This window comes from Vombatus ursinus, unplaced genomic scaffold (assembly GCF_900497805.2).
Source record: "Vombatus ursinus unplaced genomic scaffold, bare-nosed wombat genome assembly UNPS02014792.1, whole genome shotgun sequence".
Lineage (NCBI taxonomy): Eukaryota > Metazoa > Chordata > Mammalia > Diprotodontia > Vombatidae > Vombatus > Vombatus ursinus.
In genome coordinates this window covers 1,850,327-1,871,368 of record NW_020954570.1, presented here as the reverse complement: position 1 = coordinate 1,871,368, position 21,042 = coordinate 1,850,327, and the positions used below count along the sequence as shown (strand labels likewise).

The window sequence follows — 21,042 nt, the reverse complement described above, 5'->3', positions numbered from 1 at the left end:
AGAAGAAGAAGAAGAAGAAGAAGAAGAAAAATAAGAAGAGAAAGAGAGAGAGAGAGAGAGAATGTCACATATGAGGAACAACTAGCAGGTCATGCAACACTAGGCTGCATTCAGTCCAAGACTAGAAAATAGGGTCCTTTTGTGGTGTTGAGTTCTAGGTGTCACATTATACAGAAGATACTGACTACCTAGTCCAGGGGTGAGGAATCTGGACCTTGAGGCCACATGTAGCCCTCTGGGTCCTCAATTCAGTCCTTTGACTGAATCCAAACTTCACGGAACAAATCCCCTTAATAAAAAGGGATAAATAATAAAATTGTTCTGTAAAATTTGGACTCAGACAAAAGGCCATACCCAAGGAGTTAGAAGGCCACATGGGGCCTCGAGGCCAGAAGTTCCCCACCTCTGAGTCAATTTCTAAAGGGCATCTAGGATGGTGAAGGACCTCAAGTTCATACCATATATGGATTGACTGAAAGAAGTGGGGATGTCTAAACTAGAGAAGACATAACTTAGAGGAGACATGATACTGGTTTTCATGTATTTAAAAGCATTGTTTCATGGAAGAGAGAGATTTGTCCTACTTGAGAACAAAGAATAGAACTATAAGCAGTGGGTAGAGGATGTAAAAAAGACAAATTTAGGCTACATATAAAGAAAAACTTCAGATCTTATGATACAAATCTTAGAGTGAGAAGGAGTCTTAAAATTTCTTTAATCTAATCTTTCAGTCTTACAAAGGAAAATTGAGGACTACAGTCACAGAGGTAGTAAGTTGCACAGCAGAGAGAGATTTGAAGATCTTTACTTAATAGTTATATAGATTTTTCTTGAATATCTCAAGTTATGGGGAACCCATTGCTTCCCAAGGATGCATATTCCAGCTCTGGAACGTTCTAATTGTTAGGAAGTATGTTTTAGTATTGAAAGGTATGGGAATGAATGCATGGAATGTATGCATGCATAGAAGAAAAAACGAATGAATGAGTGAATGAATGAATTGATCAATGAATGAACAGAAGAAAATTTATTTCTTAAGACCTTATCACCGTAATAAATGTTAGAGATACAAATACACATATAAGATAGTCCCTTCTTTCAAGGAGTTCCTATTCTGCTATTCTAAGAGAGGAAAATAAGACATGTATGGGAGTAGAGCCCAGGGAAGGGAATGACTAAGGATTCATAAGGATGGTGAATTGATCCATAGGGCAGTCATTTGACTTGGACTTTCCTACCAAGTTCTATGAAATGGAGGTTCACAGTTTCAAATAGAATCCTTTTTTGTGTTTTGCTATGTAAATGGAAATGCTCTTCTTCTAGCATTCAAATTTAGAAGAAAAAAAATTTAAATAAAAAATAATAAATTAAGAAATGTTCTTTCCACCTTTCTACAAAAAATGGTAGCATAAGTATTGATTATATTACTGAGACCAGAACAAAAAGTGGAAGGGAGAAACAGATTTGATTGCAGAACAAGTGGCAAGATGGACAGTATAGATGGGTGGATTTCAAGCATGGTCTGATCTGGTAGCCTAGGGCAGGCCAATTAAATAAAATGGACTAAAGAATTTTGTACTCAGTTATGCACCAATCAAGACAATTTGGCCTGGAGTCCTAACACTGAGTGGAATAACTCATCCCAGGGAATAAAAGTTTTTTCTGGTAAACACATAAGATTTTCTGGGAATATAAATGGTATTATCTGAACACATTATAGAATGGAATGCTGTACTTAGATTCCAAAGAAATAAATCAGAGAATTGACTTTGCTACTTATTTATCATAGACAGCCATGGTGTATGGATAAAATAAAAAAAAACTGACCTCAGAGTCAGGAAGAAAGACCTAGATTCAAGCCCTGACTCTGATATACTGACCCTGGGTAAGTTGATTAACCCCTCAATTGGCCCAGGAAACTCTTTAAAGCTAAAAATTGAAGAGTAGTTGCCAATATGCATTGGTAGAGGGTGTTTCCTCAGGAGGAGGTCACTACATGGCTCAAATCACAAGTTCAGACCAAAAAATAAGAATAGTATAGTTCATACATGGACAAATATTATCCTTATACTGTACCTTGAATGAAAATTTCTGTTCAGTACTGGCTATATTTTATTATGTTGGACTCAATAATGTATAACAGCATTTGGAGAGCCTGAAAAATAAATATATCACATTGCTTTTGAAACAGAAGGAAAATATTAAATCCCCAGAAGATTTAACATAACAAAAACATTGTAATATTTCACATCTAAAATTATTCAAAGATTTTTTATGCCACATAAAGGAGGTGCATTGCCCTAAGTATTCACACACAATAAGTTCTTTGCTCAGAAGCCATTTTACTATTAAGAGACAGGAGATTTTGAATTAGAGTACTTTTTCCACTTCAAAAATTCATTAACTTAGTTATTTTCAATAATCTTTTACACTACAGCTGCTAATTTTCATGTACACAAAGTGCTTGATATCTTCCTCCCGCCTCTCTGGATAAGTCAGGAATACTTCTTAAGAAGGCGCATTAGTATCCTGTCTTTGTTCTTTTAAACACATTGAAGAAGAGATTTCCTGAGATGAGAATGTCCATTTCCTATCCTCCCTTTGAAATGTAATCAATTCCCAATTAGCTATACAGAGATTCCCAGAACACCTGTCTCCAGCTTCCTCCCCAAAGCATATTTCAGGCTACCTTTTGTATTGTCTACCCATCTCCAGGACTTCGAATTTTATCCTGCTTTGTTCCTATATATACTAGTTAGTGGCAAGACTGGATTCTGAGTAAAGGACTAGTTGTTTTTGTTTTTGTTTTTCTCTCATCAACCTCCCCCTATCTGGTTCCAGAGTTAGTTGCTAATGTTTCTTTGCCACACAGTTGCTCCTAAAGCCACATTCCCCCACTAATAAGATCCTAGATCTTAAAACTAGAATGGACCTCAAATATCATCTAGTCCAACTTCTCATTTTACATGCATTGTGGGTGGACTAACCTATGAAAGCCATTTCTCGAAGAATATACAGATATTCCCCCAACATGGTTTCACTCCAAACAAACACAGAGAAACTTGATGGGCTGTTTTCTAGCCATGATGACTCGGGGATTGGTCCTGTGCTATGATAAAGTTCTATATTTGAAGACAAAGTGAGGGGGATGGGGAAAGAAATCAAGAAAAATGATGACTCTGTGAGGTGCTGAGTTAGAAATGAATGCAACCACAAAAGAGGTGACTCATCTAAGTCTCATTCTCTTTGCAGCAAGTGAGCTACCTGAGGGGAAGGACACCCAGACACATTGTTCCACCAGGTTGCTATGCATCCATGAACACATAGTGCCTCTGTATCTTTTGTGTTTATCCTTCCCTGATCTTAGGTAAGAGAGTATTCCAAAATGAAAGTAATCATGTAAACTTGTGAGATACTAGGTTCACATCATAGCTGTCACCAGTGACTGGAGTCAGTAGCAGAATTTACTGGAAGCTGTAGCAAAAGCTATAGGAGTTGGGAACCAACCAATCAGTAACCATGAGAGCCCAATGATCTTATGGATATTAAAAGGTCTGGAAAAAAAAACTTCAGGGCATCAGTTGAACAGCTAAGCCCAGAAAGGATTCAATGTGGCAGTTGAACCACTTTTTTTTTTTAAAGAAAATTCACATTTTATTTAGAATGAAATAAACTATACAAAAAATTGTTTTTCCTCACCAAAAATAATAGTAATATTTTCCTCACTACTCACTCCTAGACAAACCACAAAATTCTAATTTACAAGTTCTCCAGGCTAGGTTTACAAGTCAAGATGAGGCATGGAAAAAAGCAGAATAAACACAAACAAGATCAGTTTGTTTTTGTTCCTGTTTTTAATATTTGTGAGATTAGGTTCCAGTTCACAGAACAGAATGGTGCTGTATACTTGTGAAAAGTTCATGAAACAGTTACTGTGGAGCCCCGACAGAGGAATGTAAACCATGACAGTCATTTATGAGGAACAACACTGGCTCCATCACTTAAATTGTAAGTGAACCCATTCATTTACATTCACTTGATGAAGTCAGAGTCAGCATGAAAATGTGTATGAGTTCATGGTTTGGGATAAACTCTTCTCCAATATATCTTTTTACTGTCAATGGTACAACATTTAATAAAAAAAAAACACATAGGAATCAGTGGTCAGTAGTGAGCTTCATTTTAACCAAAATTTTTTCCCACTTCTCTTTCCAATACTTTTCTTTTTTTTACAATAACTAAAAAATCCAAAACCTGATAGTTGGAGTCCTGGCATCACAAATTATATGTCTGAAATGAAGTTAACTAAAATATTTCAGAGCAGTAGCTACCGGCAGAAATCACAAAGAAATGAAATGTAGTATTTCTACATTTTGGAAGATCAGTTTTCAAAGAGTTTCAGTTCATTGAATAGCAGTTTGACATACAGATTAACAGTGGCTGATGTATCCAAATGGAGACCCAAAGGCAAACTTATCTTCAAAAGTGTCCTATCAATATCTCAGGACTTCTCTTCCAACCCCCACTATGTAAATTCAGGGAAAAAACTTATTTTGGTCAATTTCCTTATGTATTTTCAGTTATATCTGAATTACTTGTGGGAAGAACTTCTTCTTGGAGGTCCAGCTTACTCATGGATAGTTTGATTTAAGTGTCCACCATTAAATCTAAGTCATGTTTTATATCAAAGTTCATGTTAAGCAAAGCCAAGTTATTTGACCAATGAGCTGTCAAAGTATCCCTTGGGTATGCCTTAAGACATTTTCGACCATTTTCATATCTCTCATTCTCAACCTTCATTACTGGGAGTATGCAGAGGACTTTAAATAATACTTAAACATTAGGAAAAAAATATGATGTCTTGTAGATGCAGGGCTTCATAAATTGTTGCTGGAAGCTCGGTATCTTTTCCTCTATATTTCCATTTGATTCTCCAAAAATGGAGTTCTACAGAAAGAGTGTCTGGATTAGGAAGGTCACTTCTGTACATATCAGCATGGTATTAAATTTCAGCTGTCTCATGACAGAGGGCACTAAAGATAAAAAATTCAGTGCTTTGAGGTACTGTTCAGAGAAGATATCCTTCAGCTCCACAGTTGGGACACTAAGTACCTCTTTGTATTAGCTTTCAGACATCACTTCAGGTTCTAGGTTAGCTTCCTGAGAACTGCAAAATTTTCCAGGGAGTTTAATTGCTATATCTAGTTTAGTCAACAAATTTGTGGCTTCCTCAAACCAAAATTCATGATAAACTTCAATATTTTCCATTACTTCATTTAAAGAATGTAACACTACTGTCAAATTGTTGGCTGCAAAGAAGACATCAGAGGTCTGACCCTGGAGATTCTTCCCAAAGGTTCTGGTAAAAGAGAATGTTTTTGTTTTGTTTTTGTTTTTGTTTTTGTTTTAAGAATCACAACAGTAACAATGAAATAAAAATCTACTTATGCACTACCAAGTACAAATGCTTGTCCAGCAATAAAGTTATCCCATCTTAACAGTTGTGTCACTGTTTATATTATCTAAATATAAAACAAGTGCTTGTAAAAGGTCCACCAAAATCCCAAAGGCATCAAGCCTGTTTGTCCATTGAGAACAGCAAATCTCCTTTAGGTCGTTACCCTTCTCCTCACTACTCTGAAAGAGAACAGAGGTAACAGTAGCAAGTTCCACCAGCAACTGTGGTGACTGACGAAAAAAAAAAATAAACTTCTTCAGTTATTCCCAAAGCAACAGACACTCCCACCGCAGGAATGGATTTTGCCAGCCATGTGTTTAAGGCGTAGGAGGAGTAGAGGATGTAAATGGCTTGGGGGTATTTCTCCAAAAGTCTCATGGCCACAACTTCCATCTTTGAAGAAAACTCACTGGAGACAATATAGGCCTAGCCCTCACAGTACTCCATATCCAGGCCCCATTTTTCAGTAATAATGGTGTGAAACTTAACAGCCAAAATTTCAGCATAGGCTTCATATGGAAGAAAACCTATAAATTCTCTCAAGTTATGAAAGTCGTCCACAGACCTAACACTGGTAAGTGCTCCTCTCCAGCTATGTCCACTCCATCATTAGTAACAATGGAAAAGAAGTGAGAGTCTCAGATTTCCCTGAGCGTTTCTTCTGGAGTGCAGCTCCCACAGAGCTCCAGCATTAGTTTTTGCTTCAGAGTAGAACAACATGTTGACTGCTGCTGTCTCAAAGCATTTGCACAAAACCTCATCACCGGCATTAATTCTACGCTGAAGTACAGCTTGGAAGTTATCTGGCATATCTGGCATATGCATTCTGGAATTTCATCAGTTTTGTGGCCATCTAATGTTATATTTTGTTTACCCATAAGCATCAAAATTTCAAACAAAGATTTAAGGTAATCTTTGTTTTCCTTCTCATCTTCATCCTGTTCTCTTCCTCCTTCTGCAACTGCATTTTAAGCTCTAGTGCTGTTATTTGTTTCTTGATTGGTTCGTTCTTATTCAGAAGTTTCATCAGTTTTTCGCTCCTTCAGATTTGATTTCATCTTCACTCAACTCCTTTATTCGCTTTCTATGCCTACTATGTGGATTGTTCAGATGACTGGTAAGATCAAATATTGTTGGTACAGCATTATCTCGGAGAAGTGTTCTATAAGGGCTACTTTTACAGATCATAGATGTCTCAAGTGTTTGGCACAAAGCCGATAATGCTTATTGAGTTGATCAGGCGTTTTATCTTCTAAGTCAACTCTTCTACAATTCTCCACTCACTTTTGGCATCAGGCTGGTCCTGTGGGAACCTGAAGAAGGCCAGGTCAGACTCCATGTTCTTCTGCGTGCAGTTCGGCACCATGCAGAAGTTCAGCATCTTCGCTGATCCAGCCGGTCAGTCCTCCCAGGGAAGGAGTAAGAGGGGAGGGGAGAAGAGGACAAGAAAGAGGGCGCCAGGAGATCTGGGCCACTCTTAATGTCTTCCTCCCCAACATCTGACCAGAAATGGGATGGAGGGGGGGAGTCTGGAGAGTGGAGAGCACCAGCAGCAACAGAAGCAGCCTGGATCAGCAAAAGACGTCCTACCCAGCCAAGATCTAAACATAACTAAGAAGGGCCTCAAGACGACTCCACAATGAGAGAAAAGAATCTCTAGGGACAAAAGATATAGGTACTCCATGACCACACTTGTTCTCTGTATATGTGACTTACCACCATTATGTGTTAAATCTGAGCCCACTCTCCTGAGGGACTTTGTATGTACAAGAGGAGGTGTAACTTCAGTTTGGGGAGAATGTTTTAAACCAACTGGTCTTACTGTACCTTGTCAATAAATCCCTTTTCTAAAAGTTAATGGATCCTAGTTGACGGATTGATAATGGTGAAGGATCAGAAGCAATGCTATTAGAGGTCAAGGTTTAAGTTACCACTAAAACCCTGAGAAAAATAATGGACCATACCCTCTGAGAACCCCAATCACTTCTGGAAAAGTGACCCCAGAGAGAGTGCTAAATACAGATGAGGAAACTGTGGTCCAGGGAGCTTAAGTGACTGCCCAAAGTTACAGAGCTAAGCATCCAAGGCAGGATTTGAACTCATGTCGGCTGATGTCAGTGTCAACGGAATTTCCCCTATATCATGCAAGACTTGTAGGGTATTGAATATAAAGAATTTTAGTACCGAAAAGGACATTAAAGATTATCTACCTTTCATAAAAGAAGAAATAGGCTCAGATAGATGAAGTGGTTTGCTCAACATAACCTAGTATTGTTTCTCTTTACCTTGGCTAAATACCTTTAGTCAGGGCCCTAACTACCACCCATGATAATGGAAGAGGGCAGGGGAAAATCCATTTATGTTTAATTATCCACATCAGTGTTTCCTTCCATAATCAAGAATTGACTATCTTTGCAAAACAGATAGGTAGAAATGTCAGCTTATTACTTTAACCTCGAAAAAGATTCTCACAAAATTCAGCTCAAGCACTTCTGGTCAAGATATGTGAGCAGTTAAGAAAGCCAAGGGGTTTGATATCTCCAGAAACCCCTTCACTAAGCATAAAGTGTCACCCAAAACTTTCTTCATTCCAACAAGAAAAATGAGGGAAGAAGTAGGAACAGAAATAAAGAGTGAAAGCTATCTGAAAAAAAAAAATAGAAGAGATTATAACTATTGTTGCTGCCTCACGGGCTGTGCTCTGGGGCTGGTACCTCAAAAGCCTTGAAGTCTGGCAGGCCACACATGTGGAGCTTTTGTCCCCTGAGTATCTATACCCACTCTCTCATATGTCTCTCATTTATCAAACTAGAGGCCTAGGGAATTTGGAATTCTGTTTCACCCCATCCCAACCTTCTCTCTCAACATATTTTGATTCATGACTGACCAGTGGATGGACTCAACTAGAAAAACTTTAGAATTCTTGGCTTTCTGACCCAGGCCTAAGCTAAGTCTTCTCTGACTCATCACCAGTGACTAGAGCACAACCAATGTCCCAGGGTGAACCTAGGGACTGTCTTGCTACCATCCCAAAGCAAACAGACCTGATCAGAGAGGTGGGGAAGAACCTGCCTTCATTTGCCCTAGACTGTCTGAGTTTGGAGCACTCTCTGCCACCCTACTTCCACCCTCTAAATTGAACTACTGCCAGAGAATGAAAATTGCCAAGATTTCTCAATATTCTACTGAAAAGCTCAAACCACCCTCTCCTGCCTTCCAATCACTGCCAAATCCAAGTGTCAAATAATAGCAACCCCACACTGAAAATGCCATTGAGGGCCAAGACTCAGTATGCGGCCCAGCCAGTACTCTAGAGAGCTGCTATTCGAATAGGAGCCCTCTCTCTTTGGTAGCCCAACCTTTGTCCCCAACAAAACTAAAATTCCTGCTTTCTCTATTCCAACTGAAATTTAACAGGACTCCATGCCTCCCTCTTTCCCCTATCAGCCAGACTTATGAGCAGAAACCAAGCTCCCCACATGGCACCTGGCATAGCAATCCCAGCTTACACATAGAACCTTTGCATCACTCCCATGCCAGAAGTGAAAACTAAGTTGTTCAGGAAAAGACTAAGATAGAAAATGCCTCCAGAAATTCAGGTTGAAACTTCCATGGATAGCATGGAAGAACTGCATCAAAAATCAAAGTGTATGATAAATTCATTAAAGCAATTAAAGCAAGATTCTAAAGCAGTTAAACAAACACTAGAAGAAAAGACACAACAATTAAGAAAACTGCAAAGTGACACTCAAAGTCTAAAAATATCTTTGGAAGCATCAACTAACAATAACTAAATCAAGAAAATGTCAATAAAAATAATAATAAAATAGAACTATATACAAAAATGAAAGACTTAAAAGAAGTGCAAATATTGATGTAATTAATAATCCTAGAATATACTGAAAAAGAAAATAAGTCAGACATCATATTTGAGGCCCTAATTAGAAAAAAAATTTCCATAGTGGAGTAGATCAATTAACACTCTACAAATAGAGAGAATATTTAGGACAATTAGTTCCATCAAGACACATAAATTTATACCTCGAGAACCACAATGACACTGAAAAAAATTCTCCAAGCACTGAGAAAGAAAAAATGACATCACATTTAAATATATACATATATACATATATGTGTGTATGTATGCATGTATGTATGTATGCAAAAAAAGCAGATAAGGCAGCAGCAGCTTGGGCTGAAAGAATGGTTGGGGGAGCAGAAAGGGAATGATATACCAGGAAGGGGCTCACAAAGAAGATGGTGCTTGATCTGAATCTTGAAACTGAGAGTTTCCAAGATACAGAGAGAGATAAGGGAAGGAAGAATCCCAGACATTGGATACAGTCATTGCAAAGCCACAAAGGAGGATAAAGTTTTGTTTGTAAGTGAAGAAGACTCCTCCTTGTGAGTTAAAATCTGGCTTCAGACACTTACTAGCTATATGACCCTGGGTAAGTCATTTAACCCTGTTTTACCTCAGTTGCCTCATCTGTAAAATGAGCTGGAGAAGGAAATGGCAAATCACTCCAGTATCCTTGCCAAGAAAACCCCAAATGGGATCTCAAAGAGTTGAACATGACTGAAAAACGATTCAACAAAAAAGGACTTTTTTTAAGGATGGGGAGATTTGAATGTGCTCTTAGAGAGTAGAGAAAGAACCGGTGAATAGGAAGAGAATGGAAATTAGAAAGAGATGAGATGACAATGGGAGTAGTCTACTTGAGAAGATGAGAGGAGATGGTGTCTAAAGTACATGTACCCTTTGAGAGGAGATGGGACATCTCTTCATTGGAGATTAGAGTAAATTAGGAGAAAGTGATAGTGGAGAATGCTGTCAAAGGATTGTGAAATGAATAGGCAATAAGGGGAAACTCAAGGTCTATTCTTATCCTTTATTAAGAATTAAAATAAATGTAGTATAAAAATAAAGTATATGCACGTGTTTAACAAAACTATAGTTTGGCATGCCCCACACCCTAATCCCAATTAATGTAACTAAATAGATACTCTAAACCAAGATAACTTTTTCAGATAAGAATGCTATTTTGATTTATAAAATCAATCAAATGAGTAAAGGTGGACAATTCTTAGACATCTCTTATGAATCAATTAATCAATCAAAAGCATAAATCAAATGCTAATAATCCAATTAATCAAGTTAGTAAAAAGTGAAGTGTTTCAAAGAATTGGATAAAATCAGATTAAGAAATGTACTGAAGAAAAGAATTAGACATACCTCTGGGGACCTGATCAGCCAGCACCAGTCAGGATTGGAAAAGTGAGCCAGGATAGCCTATGATCAACACATAAGGGAAAAAAAGCACTAAAAACATCCACACCCATTACTAAAAAGGCACTTAACTCAGAAACAACACAGAAAGGGAAAGACAGAAAAGAACTAACAATCTCAAAGGCCAAGCTCCTCCCTCTGGACTAAAATAAGGGATTAAACCTCAGGGAACTGTTGGAACTGACAGTTTAAATATAACCTATTTTAATTACTAGTTTTCATTCCTGAAATAAGATACCTCTAGCAAATTAAGAGTATACTCCCTTTAGATACAAACAATAAGAAAATTACAGAAAACAAATCAGATCTGTTATTTGTAAACATAAATGTAAATTATCTTAATTTCCCTTTCAAAAGAGAAATAATTAAAGAACAAAGAAGAAACCAAACTCAGCAATATATTGTTTATAAGAAACAAGCCTAAAGTCAAAAAATTATAGCTAGCATAAAATTTAAAAGTTGGTCTAAAATATAAAATGCAAGTGCAAGTCCAGAGAAAGTAGAGTTGAGAGTAATGCTGTCTGAAAAAGTGAAATTGAAATCTCACCCACCTTTGACAATAACAGTATTACCCTGGGCAAATCACCTAATATCTTAGGGCCTCAATTTCCTCATTGGTAAAATGAAGGAATTAGACTAGATGTCATCTGAAGTCTTTCCTAGCTCTAGAACTATGATGCTTAAAAACTTACTTTTTCTAAGTTAGAAAAAATGAGAGACAAACAAAAACATTAAATAATTGTGAATGAGGTGGCGCAGTGGATAGAACACCGGCCCTAAAGTCAGGAGGACCTGACTTCAAATCCAACCTCAGACCAAACACTTGACACTTACTAACTGTGTGACCCTGGGCAAGTCACTTAACCCCAATTGCCTCAAATTAAAAAAAATAATAATAATTGTGAATGAAAACACACTTAATACGTTTGCAGCTATTCTCAGTTTGTAGGCACCAAAAATTGAATAGTTAAATAAACAATAGTTAGATAGTTGAATAGTTTTAAAACAAGAAAAGTTGATGGCTGTACAAGGAGAAATACTTAAAAATCCAATGGTTGGGACCTCAACAGTCCACTATCATAACGTGATAAATCAAATAGATATGGTTACTAATAAAAATTCATAGATTTGAAGCACCTACTTGCTAACTTAAAATTTAAAGTAACAGATGTAATTTAGAATTAAAAGACATAATGAGTGAATTCAATGGGAAAAGTAGAAGACACACATTTATTTTCAAGAATAAATGTAACATTGACAAAATGTTAATCTCACACAGGGTAACAAAGAAGTTCTACATAAATTCAAAAAGGTAAAGATTTATACATACTATAAAATAAATCAACATTTAATGACAATAATATGAGCAAAATTATGAAAATACATGGAAACTAGAAAACAATCTATTAAACAATAACTGGTTTGAAAAAAATAATGGGATGCAGCCAAAGCTGTTCTGATTGACAAACATAAATTGATAAATATCCATATTAACAAGGAAGAAAAGAAAAAAAATAAGTGAATTATGTTTCTACCTAAAGGCCCTACAAAAAAAAACTGGATGAATGTTTTATAGTCTTATAAAGATATTAACATGTTTAAATTTTTCCAGAACTTGTTTTGGGCATAGGTTTGAATAAACAAATGAATATCATCAGGAAAAATTACTTTTTTTTTTATTCTTCAGTACTCCATGTTTTGTATTGTCTTACCCATGACAAAAACTATTCTTCATAACAAAAGTTAGCAGCTTTGTTTTTGATTGATCTTCAAGAAGTAGAATTTCGAAATGATAACAACCCTTCAGTTTCCAGGTCCCTCTGAAAGTTTGTTTTTTCTTGAGATGGATGTTTGGCAGCAGCCATTTTTTACCACATTTTCTTTTGTATTTCAGTGGGACCAATACTATTTTATTGTGAGCTTCAATGATCCTTGAAATAGTTGTTTTCCCCACATCAAGAGCTGCTTCAATAGTTCTAACAGTCACTTAAGTGTACCATATAAATGCTATAATTTTTTGCATATTTCCTTAGATTAATTTCCAATCTTAAAAAAAACACAGAATAAAAACCTAACAAGAGAAAGCAATGAAATGCACTTATATGGCACATTCTATTGACAAGAATAATTAGAAGAACCAGCTTAATCTGGTTTCATCTGGTCTAAATCATATTTTCTGATTCAGCCAAATATCAATAGAAGTATTCATATACCTGACCTATACCATCAAGAAATGAAACTTTATCAAAACTATCACTTGTTTCAAGCAAATCACACAACTACAAAAGTGCAATAAGTATCTAATAAATACTTATTTATTCTGGGGTGGGGGGGTTGGAGGGAGACACTCTAGTAGCTGGAAAAATTGGGAAAGGATACATTTAGAAGTGATGTTTGAGCTGATTTTGAAGCAGTGAAATTATCTGAAAGAAGCAAATGGGTTGGAGGAGTCCATTCAAGGCATGGGGTGGGGCAGAGAGGGGATAATCAGTGTGAAGCAACAGAGAAAGATGATGGAGTGTTATGTGTGAGAACAGCAAAAAGAAGTAAAGAATGTATGATACAACTTTAAATTGTGAGAGGCTTTAAATGCAAAACAGAAGAACTTCTATTTTATTCTAGAGGCCACAGGAAGACACTGGAGTTTACTGAAGAAGTAAGTGATGTGGTTAGACGTGCATTTTTTTTAAAAAATCACTTTGGCAACAGTGTGAAGAACAGAGGAAAGTGGAAAGATTTCAGGTGGGGTACAAGTAAGAGGCTATCGCAATAGCTCAGGTGAGAGGTGATAAGGTCCTAACACGTGAGTAGAGAAAAAGAGATGGTTTCAAGAGTTGTTGTAGAGATAGAAATGACAAGATTTGGCAAATAATTATTCAATTATTTTCAATTCTCCCTCAGTTCCATAAATGGAGTGAGGGAGAGTAAATAGTTAAGAATAATGCTAAGGCATTAAACTTGAATGACAAAGACATGGAGGTGCCCTTGACAGAAACAGGAAAATATGGAACAGAAGAGGGATGGGTTGCAAAAGATAATAAGTTCTGTTTTGGACATGTTGAGCTTGAGATGTCTGTTAGATATCCAACTTGAAATATCCAGTAGATGAATTGATGAATATGAGACTAGAATCCAAGAGAGATTCTCAGATATAGATCTAGGAAATACTGGCAAAGAAATGATAATTAAACGCATGTAAGTAGATGAGATCATCAGGAGAGAAAATATAAAGAGAAAAGGGCCCAAGATGGAGATTTGGAGTACATTCATAGTGTGGGCATGTTGTGGATTATGACCCAGCAAATGAAACTGAAAAGGAGTAGTCAGACAGACAGGGGGATAACCAAGAGAGCACAACACACACACACACACACACACACACACACACAAAAGAGAGAGTATATAGGACATAGAGATGCACAGTATCAAATACTAAGCAGTTAAGTGATAAAATGGATAGAGTGCAGAACTTGTAATCAAGAAGACTCAAGTTCAAATCCTGCCTCAGATACTATCTGTGTGACCTTGGGCAAGTCACTTAATCCCTCTGAGCCTCAGTTTCCTCATCTCTAAAAGTAGAAAACAATGACACCTCTCTCGCAGGGGTTGTTTGGAGGATCAAATGAGTTAAAAGCACTCCACAAACCTTGAAGTGCTATGCAAAGGCTAGCAGTAATTAAATATATCAGAAAAATTAAGAAGGACAAGGATTGAGAAGAAGCCATCAAGAACTTTAAAGAAAGCAGATTCAGTTGAATGATGAGACTAGAAACCAGACTGAGAAGGGTTGAGAAGTCAGTGAAAAAAGAAACAGTGGGAATTTCTCATGCTATTTGTGTGGATCAAATGAGATGACAACCAGATTTAGTAGTTTAAACTGACTGACTAAAAAATAGTCATCAATGGTTCAATGTCAATTTGGAAGGAAGTTTCTTGTGGAATACGCAAAAATCTGTGGTCGTCCACATGTGGTTATTTAATAGTTTTGTCAGTGACTTAGATAAAAGCATAAATGGAATGCTTGTCAAATTTGTGGATGACACAAAATTAGGAAAGATAGCTAACATGGTAGATGACAGTCAGGATTTAAAAAAGATTACAACAGGCTATAATATTGGGCCAAGTCATCTAATAAAATAAATTAATAGAGATAAATGTAAAATCTTAAATTTGTGTTTGAGAAATCAATGTCACAAATGCATGATGGGGAAATAAGGGAAATTGATTTGAAAAAGATCTAGAGGTTTTACTGAATTCCATATGAGTGTATAATGTAATATAGCAACCAAAAAATGTTAGAATGTATAAAGAAAAGAATAATGCTCAAGAGGAAGGTGAAAATTCTTTTGAATTCTTCCCTACTCAGATTATATCTGGAGTACTGTGTTCAGTTCTGTGTACAACACATTAGTAATGACATTAATAAAATGGAGTGTGTGTATAGAAAAGGGTAAAGAGTATGGTGAAAAGTCTCAGGACTATCTCTTATAAGGATTGTTTGAAGGAACTAGCTATTTTTATCCTGGTTACTAAAAGGTTTTGCATAAGGGTCATGAGAGTTGTCTACAAGTATTTGAAGGTCTAGATTCCACAAAGAGAGATTAAATTCGTTCTGCTTTGCCCCAGAGTGTGGAATTCAATGCAATGGAAGGAGAGATTGAAAAAAGGCAAATCTGAGCTTCCTATGCCTTCATGCTGCCCCCTTGGTTGCTCAGAGCACCACCCCATTTCAGTGCCCTACCCAGGTCTATCTTCTTTATTACTCTGTACTATGCGCAGGCCCTATCTCTTAAGCCTTCTACAACCAACTTACCTGTCTAATATTACATTATTATAGGATCTTCCTCATAATCAACTGTCAAACTAAAAGTGGTACAATAAGTCACTGAAGATGAATTTTTCTATAAGAAGAAAAAAGTCTGCATTACCTAGCTGCGTGAGTTTCTACAAGATGCAATCTTGAACAGAAATTATTATTTCCTCTCACACTAGTGCTATTTCTAGAGAAACATGTTCACTGGGCCACTGGATTAGGAGGAGCCATGAAATAAATGATTTGATTAAGAATTAGGCAACTAAGAACAAGAGGACAGAATGGGAGGTGGAGAGAAGGACTGTGGCCAGAGTGGTTGATGTTGAGAGCAACTGGGTGCTGTCACCACCATCACCAACCATGGCCAGTAGGGATAAATGCACCAAGAGTAAGAGGCATATCCAATTGGTGCAAAACTGTAGAGAATTGATAGAGTACCATTTTTTTTTCCTGTCCACCCTATACTTTCTTCTATCAGAAGAGGGTTTTTTAAATCCAGTGCTTCTCTGTTATTTATAGTCTGTTACTTTTATGTTTAATTAGATTAAATGCTGACTAGATAAAGAAGTGATTGATCACAGATAATTTGATTTTCTTGTTTCATTATTTATGAGAGTGGTGAAAGTGGGAGAAACAGTTAGAGGAAAGAGATAGATAATGAAAGGAACATAGGTTAGGATCCTCTGTTTGTTTAAAAATTGTCAAGACTCTATCCTGACTGGAGTTTCTGACCTAAATGAGAAAGAATCTTATTGATATTAATTTCTTTTTTTATTTTGGATAAAAGTTACAACAAAGCAGGGTACATGTTTCATCTGGGTTTTTTCATCCTTAGGTGAAAAGCAAAGTGATAACCATTACTTTGTTTGTTAAGGGTTGTTTGTTAAGGGTTGAAGGTCGTTGAGTTATGCTGTCTTCTTCCTTGTTTTCTCCCAAACCAATACTCAAAAAGAAATCTCCACCCTATATTCTTAGAGACAGTTTCATGGAAATGAAAATAACCACATCATTTCACCACCCATACAACGTAAGCACTATTCTACTGATGCCACCATTTTTTTCTTCCAGGAAAAAATGCAAGCCCATAAACTTCCCTAATCTGTTACTTCCAGAAATATAGGGAAAGACAACAATGGAGGATATACATAATAATTATAGGCCAAAAATCCTGAATCTGTTTTTCAAGGTTATCTGGTTATGTCAGGGACTCAAGATAGGGATGGAAGTAGAGAATGGGTTCACTTTTTTCTTAAGAAATTAGATTAAATTACCATTTATTTAGCATCTAGTATATGCATGCACTGTTCTAGGTACTCAGGAAACAAAGACATACATAATTTAAGACCCTCTCTCCGTGAGTGTAAAATTTATTGGAGATGGGGAGGAAAATTTAATTTTTAAGTTATCATGACTCTTGAAAAAGATTAATAGAAAAATACTGGGTACAGTATGGTTTGGTTTGGTCTTTCTATAGTCATATATATTGCACCTAATTTGTTCAACCATATATATATCTTCCACACAAATTCGGTGGCAAACAGTAGCAATAGGAAGGACATAGTCTCTCTGTGTATATATTTTATTTATACATTTTCACATTACATTTACCTTTTTTTTTTTACCAGGTGTGCTTTAGAATAGACTTATTTATTGACCTAGCACAGGGCCTTGCACATAGTGGATGCTTACTAAATTAGTGTTGATCGATTAGTTGATCAATTGACCTCAATGTCAAGGTGTTTCTGAAAGCAATATAGGAGTTTATTTCATTCATGGGATCAAATTTTCCCATTAAGAATACGATACAATCTGTACCTATTATATTGAGTCAGAAATTATTTCTCTAGAGTGGTATTGCCTCTTTAATCTAGTCATAAAATTTAGCTATTTCCCAATTTTACTGACAAATCTAATTACTCTAATGAGTTTATTTATAGTCAGTATTCAATAAATATCGATAGTTTCTCGACCCTGAAGAATATTATCCAATTAAATTGCAATATGTGTTACTAGGTTTTTTAAATTACCTGATGTTGGATAAAAGGTAAGAAAAGAAAGAATTCCTTTTCAGTGGAAAAAAAAAGCACAGCCTATGGTAATAAAGCATATATTCATAATTTAAAATGCTAATACTATGACATTCGTTTAATAATCCATTACCTGACATGCATTTAATATGGCTAAGTGAATAAGCTATTTCATGGGTACGAGGAAGATCTTTTACAAGGAGCCATCTCCCAAGTTATTGTCTCAACACAGTAAGAGGCCTAGGGTTAAGGTACCATCCAAAGTGACTATCCTATACCTAGGAGTGCTTTATTGTCTTTGGAACATTAATTAAATTAGCTCCTTTTATTCTTTCAAAATGCTAAATAGGGAAGATATTGATGGGTAGTATTATGTTCTTTAAACTAATAGGAGACTGGAAAATGGGACAATAATGTATGGCTAACAGGTCACTGTTTTGTCCACTACCATACTATCCTACCTTCCAAATACTATTCAACTTTGCATGTGAGAAACAAGAAGCAAAATATGTCAAGACTTCAATTATCTGTAATTTTACTAATGTGGGTACTTCCTCCACAGGTACAGATCAATCCCCTCCGTAACTTAATAAATGGCCCTTGTGATTTGCTGCTGCCAGAAGTTCATCAACCTATGCCAACCTACTGATGAGCCTCTCCTTATTTAGTCAAACCCATAAAGGCTAGAGATACATAATTCATCAGCAGGATCATATTCAAAGACTTTCTAGCTTGGCATGAATGGTAGGAGGTTATAGGCCACCATTACAACCTTTGAGAATACAAGGCTACCCCTATACCATAATAAGGCATGAAATAACTTGCCAGTGCAGGCAATGAAGCCTAGACTTGGCAATTCATTATCTTTTTAATTTTCTTAATTTTTAAATGTCTTTTTTTTTCAAATGAAAATCTGTCTTCTCTTCCTCCCATCCAACAACAACTATTGAGAAAGCAAGAAAAACAAAAACCAGTTAAAAAGACATACTCAACCAAAATGAATTCCCACCTCATGTCCAAAAAAATAAATAAATAAATTGTATATATTTGTTTGCTTTTCTCTTCCTTTAGATTGTGAGCTCCTTGAAGATAGAGATTGTCTCTTGGCTTTTCTTGTATCCTAAATGACTTGGCACATAGAAGGCACTTAAAAAATGCTTATTGACTGATTGACTCAGCTCCTATATGCTGGAATGTTCCCCATAGGACATCCTTGGCCAGAAGCCATTCCCAGTATCCAAAGACCTCTCTGCCTGTCTCTCTATGCCAAACTGGGTTGTAAATATGACTCATGACTTTTTGCATGAACTTCCTGATCAGGACTGGGTCTGGTGCATTTTCTAGATCTTTGTAGAGTTGGGTTGAGGAGCATAGCTTCCTGCTACTTCACCATCTTGGTTCCACTTCCCTTGGGAAGTCAGTGTTACAGATCTGCACCTCTTTTTCCTTTAAATCTCACTTTGTATATTGTACACTTGAAATAACCAAGACTATGATTCTATTCAATGTCCATGTGTTTTCCCATAGTGCATGTTTGAAATTAACAGCATCATCTGAAGAGATGGAAACAGAGTTAAAGGTTATTGAGATTTCCCAATTTTACTTATAGCTTAGTTTTCTGCACCAAATAAAAATATTTTAGCCAAGTCTCACCTTCAAGATCTGAATAAATAGATTACATCACAAATTATTGACTCAATATCCACTGCCATCTAACCCATCAAGGCAAAAGAAATATGACATTGTTCAAATTACTTGAAGAATGCTTATTCATTGTTCTGCAATTTTCATTATTTCTGGGTAAAATATATCAAAAATGAAATTGTGGATCTGGCATTTGGTAAATGTCCATAAGTCCTGATCATGAGACAAATTGACGTGTGCTAGAGTTACAAGAGATATGTATAGTACATTGAAGTGTAATGAAGCTATTGCACAATAATCTTCATTTTAGATGAGGATGCACAGTCAAATGCACTTAAGTACTGTTTGGAAAAATATAATAATCTTGCTCTATGTAGCCAATTTTGTGTCAAATCTAAAGCTTCTCATTTGAATGCAAAAGCGTTTCCATCTGGAGTGAAAGGGAAAATATGCCATTACCATGGAGGTAGTGGGGAGAAGAAAAAAAAAAGACCTTGCCAGTAGAGTTTGGAAATAAAGCCCTGTGCAGTTGGGATCTGCACCTACTGAATGTCGATTCAGTTTTTTAGATACCAATGTCCCCATTCTTGAGTTTTAATTCATCTGTTACCCATATGGGTGTCTGATAAGGACGTCTGTAAGAGAGAAGTCATGTCTCTAACGCTGTCATCAGAATCTTTCGACGAAACTGATAATTCTTTTATTTGAGCATATCAACATAATATTCCATTTTTCAGCCTAAGGGTTTTGATCAATTCAGCTGGAAAAGTGTGTGGGGACAGTGAGGAATGGGGGAATGAAGGAAAAATTAGGGGTCAGGGTGGAGAAGAAGGATTACGGTTAAAAAGGAGAAAAGAAGGAGGGAAGTAAGCAACATTACTGCCTCTCCAAAAATATAATCTTGAATGTTTAACATTCAGAATTTTACAGGAACAATATTTCTCGTCTTCTGAGTGAAGATATCAAAGTTACTTATATCAAAGCGTAATACACTGTCATAAAAATTAGCTCATTTTAAGCCTAGGCGGCAATGTAATGGTCCCTAAGAAATACACTTGGTTGCCTTTGGCTTTAGAGGCTTATTTTATGTGAAAAGTTATGAGCTCAGTTACAACTGCTAAGCCTCCAATTAACAAAAATTCCCAACACCTAGTAGAGGCTGGGTTTTGTGTCTAATAGTACATTTATCTCTAGCTAACCCTTGGCTCCTTTGTGTTTGAGAAAATTCAATTTATTGGAAATATTTGTATAAGGAAATAGCATATCATATTATAGTATCTGCAGAAAAACAGATATCTATGGAAGGGATGTTGGGTAAAAAACTGCCCTTTTCTTGGGACTTTGCCTAAACTGTACACTTAGAGCTAAAGACTCTTCTCATCATTACTCTGTCTTGCCACAGCTTAGTCCTCCCTTTATCCATATTTGCTTACCTCTTAAATCCTAGGTAGCTAGGTAGTACAGTGGATAGAGTGCTGGGCCTGGCATCAGGAAGATTATCTTCCTAAGTTCAAACCTGGTCTCAGACACTAACTAGCTGTGTGACTCTGGGTAAGTCACTTAACCCTGTTTGCTTCAGTTCCTCATCTGTAAAAAAATGATCTGGAGAAGGAAATGGCAAACCATCGCAGTATCTTTGCCAAGAAAATCCCAAATGGGGTCACGAAAAGTTAGACACAGCTAAAATAATTGAACAACCTTTCTGTCTTTCTTGCCACCCATTCACCTTCTCTCAGTGATATTAGCTATGAGTTCAATTATTTTTATGTAAACAACTCTAAAATTATTATGTCAACCAGCCCTATTCTCT

General features: G+C 36.4%; 1 pseudogene; it reads right to left on the bottom strand.

Annotated features, from left to right (window-relative positions):
- Positions 1-4,566: 4,566 nt before the first annotated feature.
- On the bottom strand, positions 4,567-6,839 carry LOC114048276 (annotated as a pseudogene).
- Positions 6,840-21,042: the final 14,203 nt, after the last annotated feature.